Source organism: Eschrichtius robustus, chromosome 16 (assembly GCF_028021215.1).
Source record: "Eschrichtius robustus isolate mEscRob2 chromosome 16, mEscRob2.pri, whole genome shotgun sequence".
NCBI lineage: Eukaryota > Metazoa > Chordata > Mammalia > Artiodactyla > Eschrichtiidae > Eschrichtius > Eschrichtius robustus.
Window position 1 is genome coordinate 12,347,310 of NC_090839.1, and position 10,027 is coordinate 12,357,336.

At 45.0% G+C, this 10,027-nt stretch overlaps 1 long non-coding RNA gene and 3 other non-coding genes across 4 annotated transcripts; all 4 read right to left on the bottom strand.

Annotated features, from left to right (window-relative positions):
* Positions 1–6,154: 6,154 nt before the first annotated feature.
* On the bottom strand, positions 6,155–9,753 carry LOC137750750 (uncharacterized). The gene is made up of 5 exons (XR_011070551.1): positions 9,615–9,753; positions 9,150–9,259; positions 7,659–7,723; positions 7,254–7,334; positions 6,155–6,398 (listed from the first exon to the last, which is right to left on the bottom strand). It is a non-coding gene; the product is annotated as an uncharacterized lncRNA (long non-coding RNA).
* Positions 7,492–7,583, bottom strand: LOC137750788 (small nucleolar SNORD12/SNORD106). The gene has a single exon (XR_011070574.1). It is a non-coding gene; the product is annotated as a small nucleolar SNORD12/SNORD106 (small nucleolar RNA).
* On the bottom strand, positions 7,798–7,888 carry LOC137750787 (small nucleolar SNORD12/SNORD106). Its single transcript, XR_011070573.1, has one exon. It is a non-coding gene; the product is annotated as a small nucleolar SNORD12/SNORD106 (small nucleolar RNA).
* Positions 9,337–9,427, bottom strand: LOC137750789 (small nucleolar SNORD12/SNORD106). The gene has a single exon (XR_011070575.1). It is a non-coding gene; the product is annotated as a small nucleolar SNORD12/SNORD106 (small nucleolar RNA).
* Positions 9,754–10,027: the final 274 nt, after the last annotated feature.

Below are 10,027 nucleotides of genomic sequence, written 5' to 3' on the forward strand. Positions count from 1 at the left end.
AGCAGGTAGCTCCTCTAGCTGTAAAAACACCAGGTCAACCTGGGCAGAGCCAAAAGTGATGACAAAGTCCCAGTCTGCACATGCCACCATTTTAACACTGGAGCAAAAAAAGAAAAAAATGCTCTCACCCACCAGGACCACCCCCATCCCAAGCCCTCCCACCTGCAAACTGTGGCCCTGTGGTACCAGTCTGTTTTAGCAAAAGGACCATTTGTTTAAATGAGCCTGCCAAGTGAAAGGATCCAGATTTCTCCTTTTCTCCCTTTTTAAAAAAGCCACAGATATAAATAAGCCCAAGATGGTCTGTTTCTGCCATGACTAACAGATAAAGGAAAAGACAGTTGCCTTCTAAACAAACCTGCAATTAATCAACATTGGGACCTTGGGAGAAACTGATCAGGGGACCAGCCCAAGGGACCACAGGACCTGCCAATTCTACCCATCCAGGCATTGAAGCCAAATTGTAAACTATCGGGAAATTTCATAAACCCCAATTCCCCCCGGCAAAATAATCTGAGAGGAAAGTTCAAGTTGGCAGAGATACAAGTTACTCAGAAGGAATAAGGTCCATCAAGGCTTCATCTTAAAGAACAGATGCATCCATTCCCTGGAATGGGGTTGCCAGATCTAGCAAATAAAAATACAGAACACCCAGTTACATTTGAATTTCAGATAAATAACGATTTTTTAGTGTAAGTATGTTCCATGCAATATTTGGGACATGGTTAAAATTATCTGAAATTCAAGTGTATAATAACTGGGCATCATGTGTTTTATCTGCACCAGGAATGACAAGGGCGGTGCTGAAAGGGTCACAGCTCAAACTCCAGAGGTCTTACCCTGGTGGCCTCTGGGCTATATGAGGCTCACACGTGTGCATTGTTCAGTCTTCACAGTTTATAAAATTGGAATCAGTTGCCAACATTTTAAGGATTTCTGGCTTTCTTTAAAAATTGGAAGCTCCAACCATGTTGGTGGTAGCTGCCCCACTACAACGAGAACAGAAGGGAACATGGAAAAGTGAAAACTGATTACTGATATGTTAGATGAAGGAATCGTGGGTAAATTTGTTTTTGGTTGGTTTCTTACACTGTGAGTTGTGGTCACACGATCAGCAGCCCATGATTCAGGCCCAGGGAACTCGCCCTTTCTCAGGCTCCCTTGCGACAGCCAACCCCCAAAGTGCTGGCTGCAGGATCTGAAAATCTGGCCTAACTATGAAAACTCCCCTGCGGGCCATCTTCCTTCTTCCTAGCCGGAGAGTGGAGGCATCTCGCGCAGGCTGGAGAAACGTGTGTCCACAGCGCCCCCTGCAGACACAGGCTGGAGCTGCAAGTTCTGGAAGGGATAAAATGGGATAGTAACGAACAAGGGTGGGGTATGGATTAATGAAATAATAACACAATATGGCACATGGTAAGCACTCAATGAGCACACTCCTTACATCTCCCCAGCACAGATTTTCTCCCATCTCAATGTGGCACGAAGATTTGTTTATTCACTAGATATGAATTGTGTCCCTATAATGTGCCAGGCCTGGGCTAAGTGCTTTACAGACCTGATTTTATTGAAGGCTTCAACTCTCTGAAGCAGGCATTGTTATGAACCCCATTTCACAGATGAGGAAACTGAGGCTATAGAGGTAAAGAATGTGCCCAAGATCCCTCAAGTAAGAGGACAAAGAAGTAGAATGAGTCTGAAGCATCAAAATGTTTTGTGGGACTGAAGCTGGGGAGACAAGGTGCAAAGAATTTGAGCATCTGAGGCCTATCATTGCCTTTGGGGTTCAGGGAAGCAGTGATAGCAAAGCCTAGAGACTCAAGGTGGGTGGGAGCTCTCTAGGGAACTTCTCTGACTCCTGGCTGGTAGGCATGTGGGGCCACTTCTGACCTCAGAGGTGTCTCACCAACAAGGAAGTCAAAAGCATTGAACTGGACTTCCCTGGTGGCCCAGTGGTTGAGAATCCGCCTGCCAATGCAGGGGACACAGGTTCGATCCCTGGTCGGGGAAGATCCCACCTGCCGCAAAGCAACTAAACCGATGTGCCACAACTGCTGAAGCCTGCGCGCCTAGAGCCTGTGTTCTGCAACAAGAGAAGCCACCGCAGTGAGAAGCCCGTGCACCACAACGAAGAGTAGCCCCCTCTTGCCACGACTAGAGAAAGCCCACAGGCAGCAACGAAGACCCAATGCAGCCAAAACATAAATAAATAAAATAATAAATAAATAAATAAAAGCATTTGAACTTTTCAGAACCGGAAATTGGCTCCCTCCTTTATCAGTCAGACTGCATTTCAGTAAGAGGCTGCAATTAAGCCAAGGGTTACAAACTCAAGAGCCAGACTGACAGGGTTCGAGTCCTGGCTCTACTACTTACTGACTGTGTGACTTTAGACAAGTCATTTTATCTCTCTGAGACTATTCCTTCAACTGTCAAATGAGGTTAAATAATACAATCTGCCTCATATGGTTGTTGGAAGAATAATGCCTTATTACATATGAAGAACTGTAATTAACACACAGTAAGGGCTCAATAAATGTCATCCATTGTTAGTATTATTACTACAGGGGCTGGTATATTAAAGAGGGATATACACCATTGTGGGGAACTAGAAAGCACATGACCTGCCTAAAAACACATACATACATACATATTAATACATATATGCATAAAACGTTATTCAGCCACAGCTAATTATCAGGCAGGAAAATGGGTCTACTATAATCAGATCTTCCAATTTCCCATAAGAAGCCACAGTGACCTCCTTTCTATGCTCCAAACACAAAACCCAGCAAGCAGGTTTTCACCTCAAAGCCTTTGCACTGGCCTGGAATGTTCATTTCCCACTGATACACCACTCACTCCCTGATCTCATTCAGCTCTGTACTCAAATGTCCACCTTTACATTTCCATTTCTTTTCCGTTTCTATTCCTTTTCCTCACTTTAGTTTTCTCCATTGCACTTATTAAATAACATACTACAGTATATTATTTTTTATTGTTTCTCTCTCCACTAGCAATGTCATGTCCCATGTAGGCAAGAATTTTTTTTTTTTTCACTATTGTATCCTCAGCACCTAGAACAGAGCCTGACACAGGGTAGATACTCGATAAATATTTATGGAATGAATCATGTCAATGCATTTTCTTTAAGAAACACTTTGTGGACTCAATATGTCTTCAAGTTGCCAGGTTGAGTGCTGGTTCAAGGAATCATTTAGTCAGTTTTGCCTCTTTGAGCACCTACTATGTGCAAGGAACAGCTTTAGAAACTGCAGGGTATACAAAGAACTGAAAACACTTCTTGTTCTGGTAAAAGGCAGTTAAGTTGGAGAGAGAAAAGTCAATAAGTCAGAGTTTGTGACCTGATTCTGTCTCATATAGAGACTGAATTTCCTCATCTGTGCAATAAGAGTGAGAATCATGCTAGTTCTCACCTCTCAAGGCTGTTGTGATGAGTAACAAAGTGTGCCAGTCAAGGGTTTCCCTGGCGGCACAGTGGTTAAGAATCCGCCTGCCAATGCAGGGGACACGGGTTCGAGCCCTGGTCTGGGAAGATCCCACATGCTGCAGAGCAACTAAGCCCATGCGCCACAACTACTGAGACTGCGCTCTAGAGCCCGCAAGCCACAACTACTGAGCCCGCGTGCCACAACTGCTGAAGCCCGTGTGCCTAGAGCCTGTGCTCCACAAGCCACTTCAGTGAGAAGCCCGCACACTGCAACTAGAGAAAGCCCACACGCAGCAACGAAAACCCAACGTAGCCAAAAAGAAAAAAAAGAATAAATAAAATAAATTTTAAAAAAAGATGTGCCAGTCAAGTACCTTAGCAGTCCTGCCACAAGGCAAGTGTCTGATTCACTTTCTTTTTTTTCTTTTAATATATATTTATTTATTTTGCCGGATCTTAGTTGCGGCACACTGGATCTTTGTTGCAGCATGCAGGATCTTTAGTTGCGGGATCGCAGCATGCAGGCTTCTTCGTTGCGGCGTGAGGACTCTTAGCTGTGGCATGCATGTGGGGTCTAGTTCCCTGACCAGGGATCGAACCCAGGCCCCCTGCATTGGGAGCATGGAGTCTTACCCCCTGGACCACCAGGGAAGTCCCAGATTCATTCTTTCATTTAATATTTATTGAATGGCCTACCACGTGCCAGGATCTGTGCCACGTGCCATGGAGGGGCCACAAAGGAGGGACAGCTGCTACCTACACTATCTATCTCTTGTGCTATCCACCATGGAGTCATGGTCTAATGTAGGGAGACAGATGACAAATATATATGCTACATAAACATACACATATAATGTATGTATACTGTATACACATAGGCACTATTTATTAGGCAGTGAAAAATAATATGAAGAAAAATATAAGGGAATAGAAAGTGATTGGGAAGATTGTTAGATAGGTTCCCAGAGAAGGTGACATTTAAGTAAACCAAGGGAACCATGCAAAGATCTGGCAGGGCTAGGCCTGGTCATTCATTCCAGGTTGGAGTGCACCTAAAGTGATGGAGGACAGTTAGACCTGTGTGACTGAAAGAGAAGGGAGATGAGGTCAGAGGTTAATGGAGAGGAAGATGGTCCAGGCCATTGACTCCAGCTTTTACTGTGTGAGCTGGGTAGACACAGGCGGGTTGAGCAGGACACTGGTGTGGTCTCTGGTTTTCAAGGGCACTCTGGCTGCATATAGAGAATTAGATCACAGGGAGCAAAGGTGGAAGTACAGACCAGTAATCAAAGCTTGGATGATGATGGCTTGGATCCGGAAGATGGTAGCAATGGAGGTGGGAAAAGGGGTGAATGTCAGATGTATTTTAAAGGTAAACTGAGAATTCCCTGGGGGTCCAGTGGCTTCTGGGGTCCGGGTTCAATCCCTGGTTGGAGAACTAAGATCCTGCATGCTGCATGGCACAGCCAAAAAATAAAAAGGTAAACCAACGTGGGGAATGGAGCAAAACGTCACGAATAACTATTTCTGGCCTGAGCACCGAGACTGACAGTGTTGCCGACACCTGGAATAGAAATGGTTGTGGGAGCTGCAGCCTTGGTGGGAGGGGGTCAGTTCGGGTTTGGACATGTTAAGTTGAATGCATGAAAGGAAGGAAAGAATGGAAATGTTGCATCCACACATAGAACTTTGAAGGTCCTGTCAAGAAATTGCTGTTAGTGATGCTCAAGGTGTCAAGGTCATTTAGAGGGCTTTCGATTATGGTGTTCTGCATTATTTATTGCTGGGTAAATTACCACCAAAACTCAGTGACTTGAGGGAATTCCCTGGCGGTCCAGTGGTTAGGACTTGGCGCTCTCACTCCCGGGGCCCCAGGTTCAATTCCTGGTCAGGGAAGTAAGGTCCCGCAAGCCATGCAGCAGGGCCAAAAAAACAAAACAAAACAAAAAAAACTTAGTGACTAGAAACACACTTAACCTCATTTTCTGTAGTTCATGAGCCCAGGCAGTTTAGGTGGGTGCCATTTCAGGGCCTCACAGGCATCATGGTGTCAGCAAGGTTTCTAGTCACCAAATACCAGGGAAGGATCTGCCCCCAAACTCAGTTGTTGGCAGGACTCAGTTCCCTGCACATTATTGGCTGGAAGCTAATCTCAATTCCTCACTAGCTTGTTTCACTAAAGTGAGCAAGCCAAGGAATAAGACAGGAAGGGAACTAGCAAGAGGATGTCAACAAGTCGTTAAGTCTTTTATAACCAAATATCAGAAGTAATACCCCTCTTGGACCTCCCTGGTACAGCAGTGGTTAAGACTCCGAGCTTCCACTGCAGGGGCATCAGGCCGTGGTGTGCAGCAAAAAAAAAATTAATACCCCTCTAGCTAGTTTTCTGTTCACCAGATGCACTAGGTCCACACACTCAAGGGACTTGGAGTCAACATCAGGAATCAGATTAGAAAGCACAAAGTCAAAAAAACCCACAATGGAATCCTATCTTCCTAAGATTAGTCAGATCAAGTATCTGGGGACAGAGTAGGGAAGTTAAAGTGAAACCAGATTAGCCCTATGTCACTAGTCTGTAACTTTCCATGTTTAAACATTAAAAATTTAAGTTTAATATTAAAAGATCTCTCTGCCCCTAGAGCTTTCTACCTCAAGTATCATTTGGTTCAAGGTCTCTATCTCCAATAACCAAATACAACCGTATTTTGATTCAAAGGGTTTTATTTTCTTTCTCCAGGTAGGAAGGCTACAAAGTTAGAAATTTTCCCTAAGTTTAATATAATACTTGATTCTTCAAAACAGCCAGAGGCTTTCCAGCTCTGGACACTCAGGTTACACAGCAACCTCAGGAGACTGATTCAACTGGAACCTTCATGCTTTCTCAGTGAAGAACAGGGTCACCTTTTCCCAAGAGACCTTGCATTCCAACTCCACAGTTGAGAAACTCCTTAAGAGAAAAAAGATACATCACCATCAGGACTTCATTCTGATGTAAACTGATATAAACAGCTACTTGTTTGGGATGTGGGAGCATCTAGACTTCAGGAACTAGGTGGATGTAGAATCAAGTACCAGACCAAGGAGACTTCCAACCTCTTGAGTCTGGCACCTCACTGAAGTCTGTGTTGTTCCTGATAACGTCAAAATGTACATCATCAATCTATAGCCTTTCTAGGTACAGTAAATAGAGATAAGGGAGACAAACCCAGGACCACACCAAAAGTTATGTTGATTCTAGAGGGACTTAACACAAATGAAGCTCATGTAAAAGATACTTTAGGGATAAATGGGGGCATCTGAAATATAAAGTGGATAAGCAGACATTAGGGATACAAAGTGTTATTTGTTTAAAAAGAAAGGAGGCAGGAGATAGAGACTGCCTGTCTCCTTGGCTTGCTCACTGTGATGCAGCAAGCCACTGTGTTCCTTATCCATGGGGTAAGGAACTGAGGCTGGCCTCCAGCTAACAGTGTGAAGAATTCAACCTTTCAAAAATATTACAACCAATTTCAATCTCAACTCAAAAGATGGCTTGGAGCTCCTCATCTCGTATTATCTGCCAAGGCAGAATTAACTTTCCATTTAATTTTTCCCCCTTTCTTAGGGAAAGACCTGGTAGTACCAATAGGTCAACAGTCCTGCCAAGGACACGATTTTCCCCTCCTGTTTTACCCAACTTGGAACTGGGTACTCAGGTTACTCCCAAATGGGCAAACCCAACACCTCTCTATCCTGAGCACATTCAGTAATCATTTTACTAAGGACGGGTTAACACCTAGATAACAATTTGCAGAAACCTCACCTGCTACAGGACAGACTGAACCAAGCTGAGATCAGGCTGCAATCAACCTACTTACGCCCTGACGCACAAAGGGCTCTGGTCCTGTAGGAAGTTAACAGATGAAGCCAAGATAAATGACTTGAATGATGGAAGGGGGGAAAAAACCCACAGGGCAAGCCCAATTCCCACTAAAAAAAACCCCACAGAAAGTAGTCTGTTGGTGGTTAAGCAGAAAACACATAAACAAGTTATCTTTGTGGCCAATGCATCAGACAAAACTGGCTAATAGTTCAGTTACATCAACAGGGTCGATCTGATGGGGAAAAAAGTTAAGTCATCAGCTGCAATGGCCATATGAGTCACAGAAAGTAGAAAACAATGGGGATAACCTCTTTAAAAGAAAAGCAGTTAATGGACGTGACTTACCAATTCTCTCCCAATCCTGGATCCATCATGGTCCATTCAAAGTCTGCTTTCTGCCAACAGTGAACCTGAGATGAGAACAGAAACATGACCACCAGTCAGCTAGATACCCAAAGGAGTGGGGGACAGAGGAGATGCTCAAGCTGGCATATCAGACAAAAACTGGCTTAGAGAAGTTAGATCAACATGGTCGATCTGTCGGGGAAAAAAGTTCAGTCATCATTTATGCCAGCAGGAAGCTTTTCGCCTCTATAGAAAGAACCCTGGGGACTTCCCTGGTGGTGCAGTAGTTAAGAATCTGCCTGCCAATGCAGGGGACATGGGTTCGAGCCCTGGTCCAGGAAGATCCCACATGTCGTGGAGCAACTAAGCCCGTGCGCCACAACTACTGAGCCCTTGTGCCACAACCACTGAAGCCCACATGCCTAGAGCCTGAGCACCACAACGAAGAGCAGCCCCCGCTTGCCCCAACTAGAGAAAGCCCGTGTGCAGCAACGCACACTCAAGAAAAAGAAAGAAAAGAAAAAAAGAAGGAAGGAAAGGAAGAAAGAAAGAAAGGAATAAAGAAAAAAAGAAAGAACCCTGAACTAGGAATAAGATTTGGTTCATCTGTTTCTCTACCTGCGACTTCATGCAGTATTTCAGCACTTCTGTGTCCTGTTCTGGGCAATAAGATAGTAGCTAAGACAAACACCTCTGCCTTCTGTGCTTACATTTGATAGAGGCCAGCGTGGCTGGCAAGAATTGTGGGGAAATGGCTGGCTTTTACTTAGGTGACTGCAGGGTTTTGACTATGTGTTAGGATGTTACACTTTAATGCAAGATGTCATCACTTAAAACGCAACTTAACACTCTGGGACAGCAAGGTTTAAGGAACACTTCGTCCCTTAAAGTCCCACCCTTTAAGCGGCATTTCTGGACTCAGTTAAGTTAGGAAGTTGGGAATTAAAGCAAATAGGCCAACAGAAACACATTTGGCTTTCCTTAAAAATGTCATCACACCTAAATGGGAAGGAAATCTAAAAAAGAGGGGATATATGTATACATGTAACTGATTCACTTTGCTGTACAGCAGAAAACTAACACAACATTGTAAAGCAACTCTACACCAATAAAAATTTTTTTAAAATGTCATCACATTATCCATCCACTTGGAAACTTAAGTATAAAAGAAAGCTGTTTATTAAGAAACAAGTGAAGGAATGGCATCTGAAAATGTGCCTTAAGGAGCATAATAAAGACATTTAAAAATTAACATCTATTCACTTTCAAGAGATAATTCACTTATTCCACTTTGTAATAAGTCTAATGGGTATGTTTTTGTGAATTATAATAAAACCAAGCACCCAGAACACCTCAAAGAAAACCTAGTAACTAAAATATGCTAATTGGCTGCCCTTAATCATCTTTTCTTTTCCTCCAAGCTCGCCTAGCAAACTAAGAGGTTCCTCAGAGTAGGCATTTCCTACAATATGCCAAAAGACAAATGCTTACTCCAGAGGTCAGGAGACTGAAGGTTGTTCATGTCTACACGTGGTTTCCTTGAAGGCCCAGCAGGGACCCCTTCCTCCAAGATCCATTCTGTACGCTGTGATCGCGCAAACCTGCGAACCAACAAAGAAAGGTCATCAAGCGCCATCTTCCCACAGTCGGAAGAGAACATGGCAGCGCGCCTTTTGAGGCCGGTGTCTCAGAACTAACTGGCAAGTATTCAAAGACATCAGCATTGTCGATCTGATGGGGAAAAAAATGAAGTCATCATTTACACCAGCCGAGGACTCCTCAGGCCCAAGCACAAGGCGCGGGCTTTTCCAGCTCTAACTGGTCTCCCCAAAGGCGCTGAGGCCTATTTAGAGTCAGAGCAGAGGGAGCCACGAGGACAGGGCGCCACCGGTAGGGGCGACGGCACAAATAAGCGAAAAAGAGGCATAGAGATCTCGAAGCGAGGTTTCAACTCACCACATACAGTAGTAAACCCTGGTTGCCGGGATGGGACGACACGGGAGGAGAAACAGAGGAGCCCAAGTGAAAAAGAGACAGCGCCGAAAACGCAAAAGAACAAACAGCCCCAAAGCCTCCCTTATATAACCAGAGGGGACTCACGCCTGCGCACTGGACCCGAGGCGCTTCCTTCCGCCCCCCTCCTCCCCGACCTGCGCCGCGCGAGGCCCTCTGGGAAATGTAGTCGCCGCACCGCCCAGGCGGAGGAGGCCTAATGGTTGTCAAGGCCACACTAGCCCCGCCCCTTCCCGGTACACACGAGGCCACCCGGGCTCGTCGGCCTCGCCGCCATGTCGCGCTTCACACGCACCAAGCTGTTCGCCGGGTCCCCGCTCCTTTGGGTACGGCTGAGGCCTGCAACGGCCTCGGGT